General features: G+C 47.2%; 1 pseudogene; it reads right to left on the bottom strand.

Moving 5' to 3' along the window:
* Positions 1-7,293: 7,293 nt before the first annotated feature.
* Positions 7,294-16,202, bottom strand: LOC144111904 (N-acyl-phosphatidylethanolamine-hydrolyzing phospholipase D-like; annotated as a pseudogene).
* Between the last annotated feature and the right edge of the window lie 5,974 nt (positions 16,203-22,176).

Genomic DNA, 22,176 nt, shown 5'->3' on the forward strand with positions numbered 1-22,176 from the left:
CTTCTTGAAGCATGCTTAGTTTTTGGCATAATGCTGTCGAGGGCGGAAAAGCAGACCAAGGTTGTAGAGCTAAAACTAGAGCGAAATTAGAATGTGGCACAATGTGTCGAAAGCAGAGTTAGAATGAACTAGTTCGCTCTACTTGAGTTGCGGTCTGCCGTAAGCATAGAAAGTGTAAAAGTTCGTAACGTTTGGTCTGCAATATCAGTACCTCCGCTGTGTTCTATTTAATGCTTTAAATGAGTTTATAAAAAGGTTTTGAGCATGTATTTTCCTGACGAACGCGTGCAGTGGGGCACAGTTTTGTTTTCAATGAACGTAGCAAGCACTTGCAAAAGTGCGATCGGTACGCCGTTCTTTTTAATCGGATCAGTTTATCAGTGCCGATAGCTATTAGGTGTGCCACACAGAGATGTGGGAATACTTGTGACGCGGCCTCGGTCACAGAGGGCTAAATTGGTATTTCGCGCGTGAGCGTTGTTGAATGAGCCAAAAATAGAGCAGAGCAGATGATAAAATGGATACAAGAAGTGTTTAATTAATATAGGTTGAACAGTCATGGCTGCTTTTCATTTGTAGCACTACTACTAGGTCCTCTCTATCTAAGTATTCCCATTTTTCATTATAATTTGCATTTTGTCTATACTAGTGATAGTGTGCTGTGGTAATAGTGGTACGTGCTTGTGAAGAAACCAGACTATCCGCTGGTGGGAACTGTTATGTGTGTCCCTCTACTGTATGAATGTCCAGAAAATCAGTGATGCTGGGAGCAGTGGGCGGCTGGTGCTAAAGGTGAAAGATTTAGATGCACCGGCTGATATCATCAGCTGTGTAAAATAAGTCTATGCAAATACAGCAGCAAATCCGATGCATGACGAGTCCACATCCTGCGACCTCTTGTGGCTCCTCTCTTGCACCAGCTACGACTGCCTTGTTCCAGCAAACTTCCTGAGCTCATCAGTCCAGCCAGGTTCCTTTGTGTTGTGTGTTTGGGGGTTGTCAGTGTGTATAGCTGGTTGACTGTTGGATCTTTTGCTGCTTGCATGCTATTTTAGTTAGACAAGGTTTAAGTGTGTTATTTCTGTAGTCTTTTCCTTATCCTTTTCATCTGCCAATTCAACACCATGGAAGCTGTATCAATGTGCCTGTCATTTTTATAAGCAGCAATTCTGTCAGTGCCATCAACTTATCTCAAAATGTGCAGGAATACCCCTGCAATCAGGTATTGCAAGGCCTCACATCTTTGAAACCCGTCAGGGCCCTTCATAGAGCATTGCTCTTAGCCCATACCATAGCTATATGCGACAAGACAGAATGTTTTCTAACCCATGAGACGTGTACAGAATTTACGACATTGTGGTGTGGTTTTGGAAAGTGAGAAAGCATTGGTCTAACTGCCAGCAGATCATCAAAGCTCTATTCTGATCAGTTAAAGCCATCTTTATGCAGCCTTCGACCACTTCGTTTGAGCTTCTAAGGAACTCAGTATGCTCTGATTGTGTTCTTGGAATCACTATAGTTGTCGGCATATAGCTTGCGTTTGATACTAGACTGTGCGAAGCACTGCACCGAAATTGGCTGGCAGTTTAACATTGCTAAGCACGAAATACTGTGCAAAAGCACATTTATTTGCAGGTGGGCACCACTTCCACAGGTACCTTAAAACAGGATTGAGGTGTCCACTGACCCAGGGAGCCAGTTATGTACTTTTCCTTTCCTCAAAATCAGTCCAGTCTAAACCTTCCCCTATTTTTAAAAAAGGAAAGGTGAGTAACTGCCTGAATTTTTTGGTGAATGCCACTGCCTACTCACAGGGCAATTGAGGTGTCCACTGACCCAGTGGGCTAGTTACATTTGCTACTCAGAGGCTTCACACAGACACACTGCTGAATGAAACCGGGGTAGTGCGGCTAGAACTGCTTTTGCACTAAAAACAAACTAAATATTGAAGGTGAGCTGCACTATCTTTTTGTTATGGCAAACGCTGGCGTGTGTAAGCTTCTACCATGGTCGTTTTGGTTTTCCTCTGTACAGATGTTGCTCTGCTTTAAGTAACTTTGCAAATTTTCAGGACAGTTCTGCATAGTACATAAGTGAAATGTGGAAACCATGTACAGAAGTGCACTTCAATGACATGAAGGTTTACCACTACCTTTGCTGTGTGGTATTAACCACTATGGTATGAATGTTATTGACTGGGGGTGGTGTGGTTACGATAAAAGCGGTGGCACAATAATTTTATGGCATATGGTGGACACCCAAATTATGCTATGGTTGTAGGGATCAAGGAGAAGGATGAGTCACCCGTTGTGGTTTAAGTGATGTGGGCTGGGCAATATTATTTATTTTTTTCATTTTACTCGCCCATCCTAATTTCTGTATCTGAGAGCTTGGGCTAATTTCGAGCACCTAGTGTGTTACATCGCACAGCATGACTGTTTTTGCATTTCGTCCCCATCAAAATGTAAATGCTTCCAATCCTGCGACCTTGGACTCAGTAGCTGACCGCCGTAAACACTGAGCCACTGCAGCGGGTAATGGTATAACTCAAACCTGAATTTACCTATATAAAAATGTTGATGAGCAGTGTTGGAGTACTAAGGTGATTACTAAAGTAGCTTGTGTGAGCTTCATCAAGCAACACTGCTACACTTAAAAGTTTCGGGCCTTGCAAGCATGTTGAAATGAAATTATTTCTGATGAGCTCTTCATGCTGCGTCTTGAGTTCTTTCCTCACCCAGCAATGCTGCTTTTAATTAGCTTTTTTCCTACTAATGCTGGTCAGTGCAGCAAAGTGTACAGACAGAAGCAAACATCCACCACAGTAACAAGACTAAGCATTTTTATTGCTTGATTCAACAGTGTGCGTGGAGCTTCACGTGGGTTGCTGTAGGAACCAAGTGAGCTGTGTCATAGCCACGCAATGCTTTTCCCAGTAGTCGGGCACTGAATGAAGTGTTTTAGTATTACAAAGGAAAAGCGGCAACGTTTAAGAGACATTGAGCACAAATTAAATTAGCTTGTATTGATAGATTGTCATGTTCTAGTAACAAAAAATTCATTTTCACTCAGAACTGAACTTTCGCAAGCTAAAAAAAAAGTGAACAAAAGAAATGTAATACAAGTATAGAAAACCATTTTCGTACGCAAACTACAATGATGTCAAGACTGTTTTTGCATGTGGATCTCTGAAGCTAGGTTACAGTGCCAATCACTTCCTAGTGGCGATCACGAAGTCCTTTTCATTGTTTACATCAAGAGTTTGAATTAGAGAGAAAAAAACTGATACTTCGACCAAAGTCTCATGGGAGAACTAACCTTTCGGTGCAACTTATCGGGGGGGGGGGACCAATTTTCTTGCCAATAAGGGCATTTTTTTTACTGCCAAACAAACATCAAAGTTCCCAAAAGGAGCCATACAATTAATTTTTACTGGGGACAAAAATTGGATGAAGTTGACCTCAGTGTTCCTTCCAAACTCCACTCTGTGGTTGGATTCTGGCGAGGATTCTCAGTCCTCCGCCAGAGGTAAAAGATGAAGAACCAGCAGGAGGCCAGCTTAAATGACAAAGGAATTTGCAGGATGCACACTCTTTGCGACAGTTTATTGCATAAAAGCAGCCCTTAAGTAAACTGCAAGAAGGTGGTGACTTCACGATGCGCACACCTGCCTGCAGAACGGACAGAAACATGTACAGCAGGCGCACATCACAAGAACTGACCGGGAAGAAGTCATCCTAAGCATCTATGCTCCTGCTTCATAATAAGGGTAGCTACAACTATTCTGGCAGGAAATTTAACCAGCTCTGGTGCGGGTGTATAATTAAACATGCCAATATGTGAACAAAAACTGCCTTGCAAGGGTAGCTCACACACCCGAACTGATAAGTACAATATCAAAATTTCACGAGTGTTTTCCGCCTGTTGGCTTGCAAGGGTTTGTATTCCATGCAAAGGACCTGTTTTTACTGACTGAGGAAAGTGTTTGAGCAACCCAGGTGACAGTAGGGCAGCTTTATTGTTTTCCCACAACTGCTGCAAAAAATGAACTATTTGATGTTGCTTGTTAGGAACTAGTAAAACACTTGGTGATGGCAATAACCACAACAGAGCCTGAGAGCTAGGAAAGGTGGTGCTATAGTAGTGCTGCACTTTGTGTGCGAGTGACTTATTACATATACTACACAATGGGGTTGTTGGTGTGAATGCAGAATTCAAGGCAAAGCGTCAGATATTAAAACTTCTAAATGGGAAAGTTGAATATTCTGTGCATGTAAGCATTGCTTGTGTAATACCCTTTGTTAAGTTTTTATCTTACTTTCATGAGAATGCTGCACTGTCATACTCATCAAATGCTGCTGCGTGATAATTTTGGTAAGATTATTGTGTGACCTTTAATCTTTTGTGTCGCTGCTTCTCCTGCTGGTTCGTACTAAAAGTAATTGTGCACCAACAGATGCTGCTGAAAGCCTTTCTAGAAAAAAAAAATATAAGACTGACAAGGGAATGAGGTTGGGCACAAAGATTGCTTCTTCTTCACTCACACTTGATAATTGTATTATAACAAAACACAGTGAAATCTATACAGGGTCGAAAGCAGAAACATTGTGGTGCGCTATTCACTTAAACTGAAAAGAAATCAGTAACCAAAAGGCAAAACCTTAAATAATAGCAGACCTTTTGCATTTTACGCATGACAGGTTTTGTTTTTCAATGTAAACATTTGAACTTACGTGAAAAGAAAAGGCCGACACACAATAGCGAAATCTGAAGACGAAGAAAGTGAACTCTGACATTGGATTTAGTATACATTGTTTGATTTCATTAGGAAAAAAACCCGAAAAAAATGCATTCAGCCGATACCTGGTACCTTTTTTGCATTTCTTATTTTTCCCTATATCTCAGCACTGCATCGGTGCTTTAGGCTCGCATGTGTAGCAAAACGTGAAAGATTAGTGCTTATTGGAGCAAGTGATAAGCGTCATCTTGTAAGCGCCCATCGAAGCAGAGTACAAGCACATGAACATTCCTATTGGCGTACAAATTCTGAGGGGGCCACTGTTTTAGTTCAAACCAGCTCCGCTTGGATTGCCTCCATAGCATCCTCCAAGGTTAACAAGGTATGAGATGCGGCAAAAAAAAAAGGAACCTCGATTATGGCAGAACACAGTACGTTCAGTTTAAAACATTGCAGAAGGATGCATACACATGGGATGCATTGCATGACCAGGAAAAATACATGCAGAAAAGACAAACCTTGGCCATCAGGGTATTGCACTCAATCTTGCATTATAAAAAGAGAACAAAAATGGCTAATTCTTTCAGAGGAACAACACACAGGTGATTGATTCCAGAGCAGTGACATGTGAAGTTAGCAGGCGGGAACTGTCAGCCTTGTTTTAATCTTACAGTTTCAAATCTGTTGCCAGCTTTTATTTTGCATTACTGACACTAGCTGATTCACACATGCACAGAAACATGTAGCAAGTGCACATTCATAAGAGGAGTCGCTGGTACTTGCTGAACATGGCATTGCTGGAATTATCAAATGACAAATGAGGGACGTGTGAAGCCTGCAAGAAATGCTTAATGTTTATTACGGGTGCTGAAATATTGCAGGTGTTCAAAAAAAATGTTCAGTAAAGTAAAATAGTTCATTGAAGTACATGTTGCTTAGAACAGCATTTTATAACACTTTGACACAAAACTTTTGCTTGCTTCAAGTGCCATGATTAATGTCGTAATGTGCATGAAGAAAGCTTGTGAAGACTGGAATCACACAAATGTTAGCTGGTACTTTCTGTTACATTACGTGTTGTCACTACTGCCTGGAGATCGGCGCATTTAGGCCTTTGCCAATAGCAAAACAATGGTTGAAGAAGATGTGTTTCCAACCACTTATCTTCTGAATCTGAGCACCTTTCTTACTGCCTGGTTTAATACGGAGTGTGTGAAAGCAGTTGTTGGTTTCTTTTCCATGTACAAGTGGTGTACTATTATTTCGAGCAGCACAAAAGGAAAACGGGGGCCACAAATCATTTTAAAATTAGGACGGAATTTGCTACATACTTTTGCAGCAATAGTGCTAGTGGACAGTATAAGGTTCTTTTGAAGCTAAAGGTGTTGTAAACTTCTCTGGAAATGAAGTGCTGGTTTTTTCGTTTTTGTAAATAAAGAAGTCTCTTCGTTTTCTTTCTTTTTTTTTCTGCTGAGATGATGAGTGAGGGATGTGGAAACTCTTGCAAACATGGGAAAGTTTCAGTTAGAGAAAGGAGTCAGCAAGAGGAAGTTAATTAGAAAACACAACCTGAAGGGAGCATAACCTTTGAAGTACACATTTAACTATCACCGGCACTTCTCCGAAGCATATTTGCTAGTGGCCTGCCTGGCTGGCTCACTTCACCGGGTACCAAACAATTTGTGATTGCTCAAAAAAAAAAGCAGTGTTTCACACAAGCTTATGTTAATGGGCAGGCCACTTTTGGAATCGAGCTGGGCACAAAAGAAAATGCTTAAAGTATTTGTCAAAAGCTGGACAATGCTGACTAGTTTCGGTGAAGTGGACAAAAGTACCTGGTGTAACAAATGGTTAGCTTTGCACTATAAAAGTAAGGAGAGCTTCAATTTCTAAGCAGTGACATTTAAGGGAGTGCATAAATGATTGCACAGACGATCTGGAACAGGTACTTATAAATACCACACTAAGTTAAGGCACGGAAAACACGACCGTAGGAAATCCACATTAAATAGTTTCACTCCTATGTGCATTAAGGGGGAATACTTCGCTTGTCAGCCGTGAAACATGGCTGCAAGGGAATCAAAAAAAGAAAAAAATTCTCAAAACTGCAGAGAGGCCGCTGTGACCCAAAAAAAGATTTCTTACAACCCCTTTCGCCCAGCAACGTCTGCAGTTAACAAGAATAAACAGTCACAACAACAATAACAACAGCAACAACAACTCTTCTCTCAACAATAAAGAGCCCCTTGCCCAATCGTAGTTTCGAGTGTCGGATGTCCCGAGGGGCACGGAATAATCACCCTGCTGAAGTGTAGTGCCTTCGTGAAACCAGGCTCTGTGTACCCACATGCATGCCATACAATAGCCAAACCGTTCCTCGAGGACAATGCTTCGAATCCGCTTCAAGGACCACTGTTTGCACACACTCACACAGGAACACACACACACACAAATAAAAACAAACAAACAAGCAGCCAACAACATGGCTGCTGCTGGCTTGCGATATTTCCAGTATCTGATCTTTCAGTGCAGTTGTTGCTTGCCCCCGACGAAAATCAAGAGAGAAAAACAAGGCCACTCATGTAGTCGATGCTGACTGCTTGCATTTGGAGGTAAGTGCCGTCACCACTTGCGCTGTTGATGACAGCAGCAGTGCATCCCTTCTGCGTTGATGTCGCGGGCCACCGTTGATGTCAGCCTTGCTGCGACACACAGCCGAGGATCAAGCCACGGCCAGAAGGTTGAGGAAACAACCAAAAACATCGAAATCAGACACGCCCTAGCACGGTCGTCAGGGTAACACACGGGACGTTCGGTTCGAAGTCGTTGCGTGCAGCAGCCGCGACTCGCCGTGCTTCAACGTGAAGAACTCGCGGGGCGATATGCCGTGGCGATCGAGACTTTCGCGCAGTTTCACGGGAGGGTCGAGGTAGTACTGGAAAAGCACGAAAGGGAGGAAGGAGAAATAAAAAGAAAAATAATTAGTTTTCTTCCTCTAGAGTCTGCACACCCCAAAAAAAAACTCCCAAACCTGTGGCTCTCTCCTGGAATGAAGGAGCAATGTAGATAGCTATAGTGTACCCCCCTACCACCACAAGTGTGTCGCATCAAGGTGCACATAGGTCACGTCCATTTGAACCACATGACCATACAGGATACTGTTCTCTGAGTTACCTATCCTTGCAGCACATCCTGATAGCGCACTCATTGGTTGGCAGGCTGATGTGAATCACTACATTGCATTGATCCAAAATTAAGTACCTGCGGCTCTAAGTGCCCCTTATCTTTTGATTGTATTACATCAGAAAAAGAACACATTCAACCTGAACATAACTTTATGCTAAACACCACTCCCCAATTCAAGTGTCCTCTATTAGGGGGGGAAAAAGTGCTTAAATTTGTTTATTGCCATCGCTTGTGGTACTTCATATTTCCACCTAGTGCTGCCAGGTGGCGCAAGCTGTCCGCGAAGACGATGAGGTTGCGATCGTGCTTTCGCGGATCGGCCGCCATTACCGTCTCCTCTTGCCGACTCCAGCTGTTGAAGCGTCTCTCCGTGAGAACTCCGTGACAATTTGGTGGAGGTGCTGGGTACGAGTATCCCATGCAAGAAACCCCTCCAGGGAGCCGTGCCGCCAGCCCTGCGCCGATTGACACCCCGGTACACCGCTTCAGCCGGAGGCTGCAGGGACTTTCACCGGAGCTTGGACCACTCGCGACAGTCATGATACCAGCCACCGGTATTCTCACGCAAGCTGCCGGTGCTACACCTGCCCACTATACCTTGCAGACCCCGCGGGTTCCCAAGGCCTTCCACGGGGACCTTTTCGAAGACGTGGAGGACTGGTTCCTTCACTTCGAGCGTGTGGCTGCTTATAACCAGTGGGACGACGCCGCGAAACTAAGAAACGTCTACTTTAGCCTAGAGGATGGCGCCCGCACGTGGTTTGAGAACCGTGAGGAAGTTCTAACTTCCTGGCGAGAGTTTCGCCGTCGCCTGCTGGAGGCCTACACCAGCGCGGATCGCCGCGAAAGAGCGGAGCGGGCAATCCAGTCCCGCGTCCAGCTACCGAACGAAAGCGTACAAATGTACGTCGAGGACATGACGCGGCTCTTCAGGAGAGCTGATCCTGCCATGCCTGAAGAGAAGAAACTTCGGCACTTAATGAGAGGCGTCAAAGAGCAGCTGTTCGCAGGCCTCGTGCGCAGCCCACCATCTACAGTTGCTGCATTTCTTTCGGAAGCCACAACGATGGAGAAGGTCCTGCAACAGCGTTGCGCCAGTTACGACCGGCCCGTGCATGCTGCTGCAGTCACATCATCGTTTGCCACCATCGGACAGCTTGCGCCACCTGGCAACACTAGGTGGGCCGATGTGTACGCGGGCAAGCTGACGGGCTTCTTCAGCGCGTTGGGCAATTTCATGAACATCGGGTGCGAGTTGGTCGTCATCGAGGCATGGTAGCATCGCGTCAAGCATGCTCTGGACTTCACGTCCATATACAAGACGAAAGGGAGTAAAGCGTGTAGTCTCCTGGAGGGCCGTGTTGTACGCAAATGTGACGTACGGTAGCACCTCATCCCAAGTTTTGTGCTGAACGTCTACGTACATTGACAGCATGTCCGCAATGGTCTTGTTTAAGCGTTCGGTTAGCCCATTGCTCTGCGGATGATAAGCTGTGGTCTTGCGATGGCTAGTGCAGCTCAACGTAAATATATGGTCGATTAGCTGCGCTGTAAACGCTGTGCCTCTGTCGGTAATAACGCACGAAGGGGCTCCGTGCCGCAAGACGATGTTTTGCATGAAAAAGTCGGCGACCTCTGAAGCTGTGGCACAGGGTATCGCCTTGGTCTCGGCGTAGCGAGTCAAATAGTCAGTAGCGACTATGATCCACTTGTTTCCTGAGAGTGACAACGGAAAAGGACCGAGAAGGTCCATTCCTATTTGATCGAACGGAGAGCGGGGTGTAGTAACGGGCTTGAGAAAACCCGCCGGCTTAAGCGGTGGCGTCTTCCGGCGCTGGCATTCACGGCAGCTTTTTACGTACCTTTGGACATCGTCCGAGAGTCCGGGCCAGTAGTACATGTTGCGTATCCTGGCGAGCGTCCGGGAAAAACCCAGATGGCCTGAAGTGGGCTCGTCGTGGCATGCCAATAAAATGTCGGCGCGAAGATCGGCCGGAAGTACCAGAAGGTAAGCTCTTTCTTGGCCTCTCGAGTTCTTCTTGTATAAGATACCTTCGCGCAAACAGAAAGAGCCGAGACGTCGAGCGAAGTGTCGTGGTAGAGGCATGGCGTGACCTTCAAGGTTGTCAATCAGCGGTCGGAGGTCCGTGTCAGCCCGCTGCCGGGCTATTATGTCCGATGCATTAAGTATACCGAGGAAACCGCTGTCGTCGTCGATTTCGGGACCGGAAGAGTCGAGTGGTGCACGCGACAGCGTGTCGGCGTCTTCGTGTTTACGGCCCGACTTATATACGATGGTAATGTCGAATTCTTGGAGCCGTAAACTCCAGCGGGCCAATCGTCCAGACGGGTCTCGCAAATTAGCCAGCCAGCATAGGCAGTGGTGGTCGGTTACGACTTTGAATGCGCGGCCGTAAAGGTAAGGGCGAAATTTCATGGTGGCCCATACGACAGCAAGGCATTCCTTCTCTGACGTAGAGTAATTGCGTTCGGCGCGGGAGAGAGTACGGCTAGCATAGGCTATAACTCTCTCAATGCCCTCTTGGTGTTGGACAAGGACAGCTCCAAGACCGATATTGCTGGCGTCGGTGTGGATCTCGGTGTCGGCCTCTTCGTCGAAGTGTGCAAGAACGGGAGATGTCTGAAGGCGTTGGCGGAGCGAAGAGAAAGCCGTCTCTTGGTCTATTGTCCAAACGAAGGAGGTGTTGCTCCTGGTGAGGCGCGTCAACGGCTCTGCAATCTTTGCGAAGTCCGCAATAAACCGTCGGTAATATGCACAGAGACCCAGAAAACGCTGGACAGCTTTCTTGTCAGTCGGAGTAGGAAAATTGGCGACGGCGGCTGTCTTGTCGGGGTCGGGTCGAACTCCGTCGGCGCTCACAACGTGACCGAGGAACCTGAGCTCTGTGTAACCGAAGTGGCACTTCTGGGGCTTCAGCGTAAGGTCAGCGGAATGGAGGGCTCTGAGGACAGTTCGCAGGCGCACGAGATGCTGTTCAAAAGTTTCTGAAAAAACGACAACGTCGTCCAGGTATACAAGACAACTTTGCCACTTGAGGCCGGTGAGGACAGTGTCCATCATCCGTTGAAACGTCGCTGGCGCAGAGCACAAGCCAAAAGGCAGCACTTTGAATTCATAGAGGCCATCTGGTGTAACGAAGGCAGTTTTTTCGCGGTCCCGTTCGTCCACTTCAATTTGCCAATAACCGCTCTTCAGGTCAATGGATGAAAAGTACTTAGCACGCCGTAATCTGTCCAGGGAGTCATCAATGCGGGGCAACGGGTAGACGTCCTTTTTAGTCACATTGTTTAATTTACGGTAGTCCACGCAGAATCGAAGTGTTCCATCCTTCTTTTTAACAAGGACAACAGGCGAAGACCACGGGCTTTGGGAAGGTTGAACTACACCGTCGTCAATCATCTCCTGAACTTGCTTTTGGATTACTTCCCGTTCTTTGGCGGAAACACGATAAGGCTGCTGGCGGATAGGGCGAGCGTCGTCATACGTAATGATCCGGTGTTGCGTTAGGGGCGTTTGACGAACTTTCGACGAAGAAGCGAAACACTGTTTATACTCCAATAGCAAGTGCTCTAAGGCCAGGCGCTTTCCTTCGGGGAGGTTGCAGTTGATGTCGATATTCGGAACAGATTGGTCGTCAGTGGCGCGCGATGATTGGTCGTCAGGGGCCGCTGCCGCGAACGCAAAGCAGACCGGAACATCCACAACCGCTTCAGCGGTAGCGATCGCAGTTCCAGAGAAAAGGTGCCGGTGCTCTGGAGAAAAATTTGTAACAAGGATCGCAGACCGGCCAGCGCGAATTGTTAGTAAGCTTCGAGCGGCGCAGATGCCTTGAGTCAGGAGGAGCGAATGATTAGCCTCGGCGACTGCTTCAGCGTCGTGCAACTCAGCACAGGCGACTTCAATCAAAACACTGCTACGGGGCGGAAGTGTGACGCTGTCGGCGAAAACGCGAAGTGCGGCACTGCGTTGGCAGGAGTTGTCGAGTTCGGCGGCTTGCTCTGTGGAAAACATGACGATTCGGTTGCGCAGATCGATAATTGCTCCATACTCCCGCAGAAAGTCGATGCCGAGGATTAGGTCCCGAGAACACTCGCCCAGGACGATGCAGCTGACGACGAACGTGGACTTGCTGATCTGAACGCGAGCAGTGCACATACCCTTGGGCGTAACCAGATGACCGCCGGCAGTTCGAAGGTGCGCGCCAGGCCAAGGGGTAATCACTTTTTTCAGAATGGTCGCCAGTTGTCCACTTAAGATCGAATAATCGGCCCCGGTATCAACTAATGCGCTTACTCTGCGACCATCGATAAGAACGGGTATTTCTAAAGAAACGCGGTTTTTTAACTCTAGTGATGGCGTCGGCGGGTTTTTGTCGGATTGTAGCGGCGACGACGGGAGGTCTTCAGCACAGCGCCCCCCAGCGACCTCGCCCCCGAAGGTCGCGGGTTTCAGTTTTCCCGACGAGGACTTGGCGATCGGCCCGGTGCCGCTCGCGAGAAGCCGGGAGGTGTCGGGGAAGAGCGCCTCGGTGAGGGTGAGCGCGACTGCCGCTGCGCTCGGGATGGATTGCGCTGGTCCGCAAGGAATTCTTCAATTTCAGGGGGTCGTTCACCTTGACGGGGTCTCGGTGAGTCGGTGCGGAAGCCTTGGATGCCGATGCGTCGGTAATAAAAATTTCGATAAAGATGACCTGGCTCTCCGCAGTGAAAACAGAGCGGTCGTCGGTTAGGTGTACGCCAAACGTCGGCCTTTCGGAGGGGTGCTCGACGATCCTCGAAGTACTGCACCGGTTGCACAGAGGGCCGCGGGGCTTGAGGCGTGGCGTGAATTGGTGGCGGCGAAGCGGGAGCCGGACGCCTTGCAACTTCGGCGTACGTCGGACGGTGGTAGTCCCCAGGCAGAGGTGGTACGTCGACCACAGGAACAGGGCCCCGGAACGCCTGTTGCACCTCCTCTCGTACAAGAGCGGAGATGGAACCGAGCGCAGGCTGCGACGGGCTACAAAATTTGTGAAGCTCCTCACGCACGATTGTGCGAATAAGTTCCTAATATGCCATATGGCAACAGGTTACATAGTCTGAATGCACATTTATTGGGCTGAAAATGGACTGGAGTAGGTGACAGCTATCCACCCTTGCGGTGTCTTGCTACTTGAGGACAGATTTTTGATGAACATCTCAATAAGCTAGTGTAATAACGCTTAAGATTAACAAGAAAGTAAATTTTATTGTGTTCATCTTAAAACATACTGCAGCAGTGCTTTAGTGGCTCGAGCATTTGCCTCGTATGTGGGAGGTGCGGGGTTCGATTCCCAGTGCCGCCGGGTATCCACCAGTGATACAATGGGTACAGGCTTTGCCCTGGCCTGGTGCTCGGATTAACTGGGGTAAAATGCATTTAAAACGGGTCTTTTGATCCCATCTTGAGTAGAAGAAAATACCTTGTGCCATGAAGGTCTTTGGCCAAAGCCACCCCAGCACCAGAAAAATTAATCATCATCATCATCGTCTCCTTGAAACACTTGAGGCATGAAAAAAACTGCAATATAACTGCTGACATGTCGTTTTTTTGTCACTCCAGCTCTTGAACCAGGCCGGCCTAACCGTTGTAGTGAATTAAAACTATGCATCAGCAATAATTTTGCAGTTCTTTTCGTGTGTCATGTGACCTAAACACTCCCTACACGTCACAGCCATCGTTCGGTTGATGAAACTGAAACCAGAACAGCATCAAAAACAATTTCAATTATGGATTATTTTGTGGTCGTTGGTGAATACCATGTGTTGAACCACATATTCTAATGTCCACAGATCATTTGAAAAAAGAAAACATAACTGAAATTAGGTGTCTATGGTCCTCTAACTAATGCTTCAAACACTTGGAAGAATTTGGTTGTAAGGATGTGCTCGTAAACACTACCACACACAAAAAAAAAGCTCCACTACAATTTATACAACACCGAACCTCATGTATTTTGTTTAGTTGTGGCATTGCAGCATGTGCTGAAATCAAGTGTGATGAATTAAACCTTATAGTGAGTACAGTGCCTGACAATGTGCCATCGGAGTGTCTGTTGTAACGAGCTTTCCAGATATCATGCTCATCGTACGAGGCAGTAATCTGAAAAACTGTCTTACCTCATTGGCAAGCGTAAAGGTTCCCCAATGCACTGCCAGCGTGGCACGGCTGCGCACATCCTTGTGGATAAGAACTGCTTCCTCGGGGTTCACGTGCTGCTACTTCATGAACCACCTGCAACATGGCACAGGGCATGTGACCTCAAAAGCAGCTGCTGCACTGACTGTAGTTTGCTGCTTTCTTTCGAGCACACTGCTGAATTTTGTTTCATCGTTTCTGAAAATTTTTAGCATAATTTTCTCTGCTTTGCAAATGCAGCCACTGCACAACGTTCCAAATGTTTCGAACTTGAGCCAAAGTCATATGTTTGTCGGACACTAGAGGAAATCAGCACTACGCATGTGAAGGTGACATAGGGTGGACCATGCTGAGATATGTGGGTGTTAGGCTGCAAAGACGTGGAGTGGGTATATAGCAGTTTACCACAAACTGTTCTGTTTCACACTGCACATTGGTGATTCTGAACCTTGAGATGATAATGGCTCTTATGATTTATTATGGAGCCCATCATCAGCAGCCTGACTAAGCCCACTGCAGGGCAAAGGCCTCTCCCATGTCTCTCCAATTAACCTGGTCCTGTGCCACCTGCGGCCATCGTGTTCCCGCAAACTGATGAAAGTATGAAATTCTAGAAAACATGGGCGTTCTCTGTGCTTTATTATGTTGTGTTGCATGTTCCTCTTGTTACAGTGAGTTAAGGATCGTGCAGCCATTGCAAGCACTGAAAGACAGTGCGGTCTGAGGGAACACGTGGCATCTTTTTCAGACGCTGCCTCCCCTGGGTGAGCTGAACGGGAGGGTTTGAATATGTAACAGGCTGTAACAGGATTTGAGCCCAGTACCTCCCACATACAATGCAAGTAGTTTTCTATTAAGCCATCAAAGAGCGCCTTCGTAAAAGCATGCATAGAGCTCATTGCTTATCATCCTGTACTTTTTCTTAACGATAGCGAACTGGCATAGCGCTGCTGTTTTTCTGCACAAACATAAATTAGTGGTGCTCGAGCCGGGTTTAGCGTTCTTAATTTTTGAATGTTCGGTACTCCAATTTTAGAATGCACCAGTTCTCTGGAGGAGAATCGCCTTCTATTGATCTAGTTGGTATTGCATTGTTGGTTCTGGAAAGGACTGGAAAGAAAAAGGACTTTCTTTGGCTTCGTACATTGCCAGAACACACTTTAGAGGAGAGACGTAATCGAAGTTAATAGTTGTTTCATTTTAGCATTGCACTGCTTGCAGCACTTTTGACGTACACCTGAAAGTTGCAAAACCTTGCCAGAATGGGGCCACCAGTTGCATTTTTGCAGTCAGTCAGTGAGATTATGGTATGTTGCCGATGAGAAATTACATGATGATTGCTACTGCAATGTATTAATCTATGTGCTGTAAAGTGTTGAGACACCTGTTTCATAGCCAAAATAAGAAATGGTGCGTTCTGTCATAAGTTTTTGACATGGCGCATTCAGCTGGCATTTTAACCTGGCTTCTAGTGGTTTGTTGTGAACAGCACATATGTACAGGGGTGTCACAAGGACAGGGGCGGGAATGCATTTCGTTGCGCAGGAACAGAGTGCGAGTTTCAGCATGGCTTCTGCTCCATTGCCAGAAAAAGTTGTCGTGGAGTATAATTGTAGCAGTTCACACAAAAGATAATGTCACTGAAAGAGCTTTGCCAAGGGGAGGCAGTAGGTGAAGTAAAAAAAAAACAATGGTGATAATTACGCAATTCTTGGCATGTACATCTCACCTGGGCTCATACGCTCCGATGGGAATAGCAGCCACATCGAAAGGCCCGTACGCCTGCCCAATTTGCTTGAAAACGTCACAGTAGCCTGTGTCGCCCGCAAAGTAAAACCGGTACTCGGGGCTGATGACACACCAGCCTCCCCACAGCACCTGCAGCAGAAAGAGAATCACACCAAGATAGTCGGTCAGCATTGTCGTTGGCCTGAAGAATCCTTACATTGGGTGCAGTTGTACACAGCCAGTTATGCATTTGGGGATCACGTTCTAGTCAAGCATAGTGTGAGCAACAATCACTGCAGCACTACATACAACAGATAAGGACACGGAAATGAGGGGCTCATTATGTCACATATGACGGAAGCCAACAGCCGCTCAAAACCAAGGAAAGCACGTGGGAATTATTTTTTTATTTGTTGTGTTGGTGAAGCGGAAATTAGCAGTGTAATCATTGCTTACCTGAATGATAATTGATTAGTAGAAATAAGAAGAGAAGACAACCACATGCTGCCAGTGGGATCCGAACCCATGACCTCTGCAGTCACGTGTGGTGATCTACTCTATGCTTTTTTTTGGTTTCAGTGGCTTTTGGCTTCCTTCAACACTGCATACAGGCTGGGAGATCAGACCAGTCTTCCTATTGATGTCAGACCATGCAGTGGACAGTGTTAACAGTTGAACATTGTTCTTTTAGGGTAACAGAATGGATTCGAAAGGAAAGAAAACGTAACCAGGAGTGGCAGAGAGTAGACATGGAGATGAGATAGGGGAAATGTCCTGGAATAGGGTGGCCCTGGGTGGTGAAAGACAGGATTATTTGGAGATTATTGTGAGCAGCTTTGTCCTGCATTGAATGTAATTCGGCTGATAATGATCTTCTAGAAAAAAAAGGAGAGACATTGAAAGCAATTTTGTTTTATGAAACTGGTGAAAGTTGTTCACTTCCTTAGGGAGCTTTTATGTTTTCTGAGCTGCCATGTCACTGTTATTAGAGGAAATCAATGTTGGTAATGCATCAGTCGTTCCTGTATTGACGATATAATGCATTATAGCCTGCCAAGTGAGAACTTTTTTTCTCTACTCAGTGCTAACACAAATCATGACCTCAGTAACGCTGCTACTGGGGCTATTTGGGTTAGCGCTTTTGGTTATGCGCGCTGCTTGTGGCTACGATGAAGACAAAAAAGATGGAACAACGACAGCCCACTAAGTTTGGCACATTGTCTTAGTGGGTTTTTGTTCTTGTTTCATATTTTTGTTCTCTTCGTAACTACAAAGCAGCGCACAGGAACAAAGATCAATCTTTGATGATATTGTAACGGAAAACAGGGAGACACCAAAATATGTAACGGAAAACAGGGAGACAGGTCGCTAACCAGCAGAATACAGCAAGCAGCCAGCCAGCCAGCCAGCGCGAGACACTTCAACGTCTTCCAAGACACTTCAGCGCCACCTGAGAACACCAGGTGGCATTACTCCCCCTCCAAAAAAAAAGAAAAACAAAAGCGGGGTTGCAGTATGGGCAGTGGAAAGAGAAAAAAAAACAGCACAAGCACACAAAAATGTACAAGGGAGGTGGGCGAAGGTGTCCCACGCGAAAACTAGCAGAACACTGAGCGTACTATCCATTACCGCGTGAAGTAGGGTTTCATGCGGACAACGTGCACAACCTCAGAGCGGGGTGGACGACGCTGAGGCTGCACAGTCCCGTCAGGAAGAACTTCGTAGGTCACTTCGGTAACGCGGCGCAAAACTCGGTACGGTCCAAAGTAACGGCACATCAGTTTTTCAGACAAGCCTGGGCGGCGTACCGGGGTCCACACCCAAACTTGGTCTCCCGGATGGTATTCGACGTGCCGATGACGGAGGTTGTAGCGGCGTGCATCCGTGCCCTGCTGCCGCTGAATGTGAAGACGGGCACGTAGTTCTCGCTGTTGAGTCACCGAAAGGTCCGGGCTGATGTCAAGGGATGGGCGCACAGGAAACATTCAGAAACCTCCGCTAAGGGGTCGGCGAATGCGATGGCAGTAGCACGAAAAAGGTGCCGGGGCTCGTTAGAGAAGTTAGTCACCAGGAGCTCAGAGCAGCCGTCGCGGAGATGGATGAGACCTCGCGCTGAGCAGATGCCGTGGGTGAGCAAAAGGGACAGGTTGCCCTCTGCGACCGCTGTCCCTTCACGTAGTCCGTCGCAGTGAACACTCACAAAAACGCTGGCACGTGGCGGAATCCAAACGCTCTCGGCGGATATTCTAAGGGCGGCGCGGCGTGGACAGTCCTCGGAGTAAACATCAGCTTTCTCGGTAGAAAATGTGACAGTGCGCTTTCGGAGGTCAATAATAGCTCCATACTCTCGGAGAAAATCAACGCCAAGGATACAGTCACGGGAGCAGTTCGGTAGAACTAGGCAGCTGACAACAAATGTGGAGCTGCGAATTTGGACTCTTGCTGTGCATAGGCCAAGCGGAGTTACGACATGTCCGCCAGCCGTGCGAATCTGCGTGCCGGACCATGGTGTCATTACTTTTTTAAGAAGCGCCGCTAGCTTTCCGCTTAAAATCGAGAAATCAGCGCCAGTGTCCACCAAAGCACTAACCTTATAGCCATCGAGAAGCACGGGTATATCCAACGAGAATCGATCTCCGAGTTCAGGTACTGCAGTCGTTTCCTTTAAATCGCGGTCGGTCGCTGTTCGCGTTGTCGGGGGGTCTTGTTCGTATCGATTGCCAGCGGCCTCGCCCCCTGAGGTCGCTCTCTTTAGTTTTCCCGGCGGGGACTTGGCGACCGTCTCTGCGCCATCCAGGAGGAGCTTTGGGGCTGTGGCGAAGGTCGGCGTGGTGATGGAGACCGAGACTGCCGCTGGGGAATTGTCGCCATGCGCTGCTGGGCTACGTAGTCCTCGATCTCCCGGGGTCGTTGACCTCTTGGTGGACGGGGCATGTCGATAGGGAACCCCTGCAGCCCAAGCTGTCGATACGGGCACTGGCGATACAGATGACCGGGTTCCCCGCAGTGAAAGCAGAGACGCCGCCGATCCGGAGCACGCCACAGGTCCGTCTTCCGCTGGGGTGATCGTCGATTGTCGATGTAGTACGTGTCGGGGTGTGCGGAAAACAGCGAGCCTTGATTGGACGGAGGAAACTGCGCCGAAGAGGGCGCAGGACGTTGCAAGGCTTCAGCGTACGTTGGACGACGGCACTCCGTTGGTAAAGGCGGCGGGTCAACGGACGGGAACGAAGGTCTCAAGGCTTGAACCTCTTCGCGGACCAGGCTAGCGAGAGAGCCGGCCGTCGGCAGGGGAGCACCGAAAAGCGCCTGGAGCTCTTCGCGCACAACGGAGCGGATCAGGTCGCGGAGAAGACCAGGGTTAGCCCCGAAGGCAGGAAGCGGCTCTGTAAGTGAAGCGGCGAGTACCGGCCGGTCGTAGGTGGTAGACCGCCGCAAGAGCATCTTCTCCATCGTGACCGCCTCCGAGAGAAACTCAGCAACAGTCCCAGGTGGACTGCGCACGAGGCCAGCGAAAAGTTGCTCTTTAACGCCGCGCATGAGATGGCGCACCTTTTTATCTTCGGGCATGGCCGGGTCAGCTCGCCGGAAGAGCCGAGTCATATCCTCCACGTACATGCTTACAGTCTCATTCGGCATCTGAATGCGAGACTGCAAAGCCCGTTCAGCCCGTTCTCGACGATCCGTGCTGGTGTAGGTCTCCAGCAGGCGTCGGCGGAACTCGTGCCATGATGTTAGGGCGTCTTCTCGGTTTTCGTACCAGGTACGTGCACCATCCTCGAGACTAAAGAAGACGTTTCGAAGTTTAGCGGCGTCGTCCCACTGGTTGAATGAGGCCACGCGTTCAAACTCGAGAAGCCAGTCCTCTACGTCTTCGAGCTGACTGCCGTGGAATGGTTTGGGCAGTCGCGGATTCTGCAAGGTGTAGTAGGCAGCAGCTGGCATGACAGGTCGATGGGTGGGTGCTCTGGCAGACTCCAAAAGCCCGTGTTCGGGAGGTAGGCCTTGATTTCTCCGGCTAGCACGGTGCACGGGGGTGTCCACTAGCGAAGGACTGGAGCCCAGGGTATCCGGAGGAGTATGAGACATATACAGGGATCTTTACCCAGCGCCTACACCAAAATATGTAACGGAAAACAGGGAGACAGGTCGCTAACCAGCAGAATACAGCAAGCAGCCAGCCAGCCAGCGAGAGACACTTCAACGTCTTCGAAGACACTTCAGCGCCACCTGAGAACACCAGGTGGCAATATATATATATATATATATATATATATATATATATATATATATATATATATATATATATATATATATATATATATATATATATATATATATATATCGGGAGTATTGCGGGTTCTTCTATATGTTCTGTTTTCTTGTAAAAACACCTATGAATTGAACACACATCCTTCCCCAAGAGCTGTATGTTGTTTTTTCTGTGAGAATAAAAAAGGGCAGAACAATACTGAAAATACTATTAATAGTTTAGCTTTTAAAACATTTACTCTATCTCTTTTATTCCACGTATGTGAGGCTTGTAAGCAATCTCCGCGCGTAATAATAGTGAAATATGTGTTTTCCCTCCATCTTTGCGCAGGTTTCGCTCTTCTTCACCACAATTGTGTGGAGCTACCTCCTTAGTTACCTCTTGTTCATCTGTTGCGAGGCGCCAACGGGGCGGCTGGACAAGCTAGTCTTCGAACCTCAACGTAAACAGACCGAGAAAAGCGATGGAGACGCGGCGCCAAATGCGAATGGCACGGAGGACGGACTTGCGCATGTAGTTGCAAAGCTCCGAGATACCTAACCGAAAAATACAAAAACAGAGAAGAACGTTTCTAATGACTTTCTTCACGATAAATGCAAACCAATCAGCTGCCATCAGCTCGACTGGTGACGACGTGTTTGGTGCCAACGATCGAGCACCGCCTAGAAGTTAAAGCCAACCTAATGAACGACAACAGACGGTAAACGTTCTCGATTTATTACTTAGGAGTAGTTATAGCGAAGACAAGAACATAGGCTTAACACGACTGTTGCGCCAGCGTTTCTTCTTTCAGCCACGTGCGTTTGCCTTTTGAAGGAATTCACATTGAGGGGTATGAAACATGTTGTGACTTTTTTGTGAGTGACACAAGATTAAAGTGCCGCCAATAAACGAGCGCAGATTTTGGGCTATTTCTTTTAAGCGGAAGTAGTGTCTGAAAATGGCGATGAACATTCTTTTTAATTTTTTGTTGCAGTCACCTTGAAAAATGGGCTCTGCTTGAATACAGGCAAAGAAGAGTTCTTTCTGTGCGACTGGAAAAATTTTCATACGCTTTCAAATTTATATCCGCGAACTTATGCGCATCCCAGTTGAAGGAATGCAGTGAAAATCTCGTGAAACCATTGCTTTCTTTTGGATGGAGCTGGCTAAATTTCGCTCAGGACTAATTAAACCTAAATGAAATTAGTGCGTCAGTATTTAAACGAATAACTAGGTACATCTTGTAATTTTAACGATACTCGTATGACAGCGACCTTCAGTATTAGACAGTGAATGTTTCTCTCACTTTTACAGCTCTGCAGTTTTATGTAGTTTATGACCCTTATTTATATGTATTCGAAGGCAGGTGGTGCACCTCGTCTACATAACCTCCTCATGCATTTATTCTTTTTTCTCCCGCAAAACAGAGTAGAAAAGAATGTAAAGACATTTCGTCAATGCGGGAAGCTCATCTGTGGTATTGGCTTATTGAGACATATTGGCTTTCCCGGCGAAATATAAAGCGTAGCTTACTTGCTTAGGAATTAAAACCGTGTGCGAGGTTAGAAAGGACGGCTGCAAAGAGTCACGGTCATACGCAATCGCGTATAGCTTATTCAGTACTGGAGCTACGGCAGGCTTAAAGGATTTATAAAATGAAGTCCTCAGCCCATTGGGACAAGGAGACTTGCCTGGGTTCAGTTCTTCGCGTCTTTTTGTTACTTTCTCGGATGATATAGGGCTTTAAAACCAAGCGTTGATTTCATCGTATAATCGTGTTATCAGTAACAAAATTTCACGTTTAAAATGTTCGATCCTGACTGAACCAGAAGCGAATAGGGCACTATAAATTTCAGCAAAACGCACGTTTTATACCGCCTTATTGCTTCCTCAGAGACCGCTGTCATTCAATGTCATATATTTGATTCAAATGAGCACGACTTTTCTCTACGCCGATAATGCTTTCGGTAGGCGGCTAATCAGCCATCAAGCGCTCAGCACCTAACCGCAGCGTAGCTCCGCGGGAGCATTCGTCATCAATACTTCCAACTGTTGCTTTAGAGATCGAATCTCATTGATGAAAACACGTCC

Source organism: Amblyomma americanum, unplaced genomic scaffold (genome assembly GCF_052857255.1).
Source record: "Amblyomma americanum isolate KBUSLIRL-KWMA unplaced genomic scaffold, ASM5285725v1 scaffold_12, whole genome shotgun sequence".
NCBI lineage: Eukaryota > Metazoa > Arthropoda > Arachnida > Ixodida > Ixodidae > Amblyomma > Amblyomma americanum.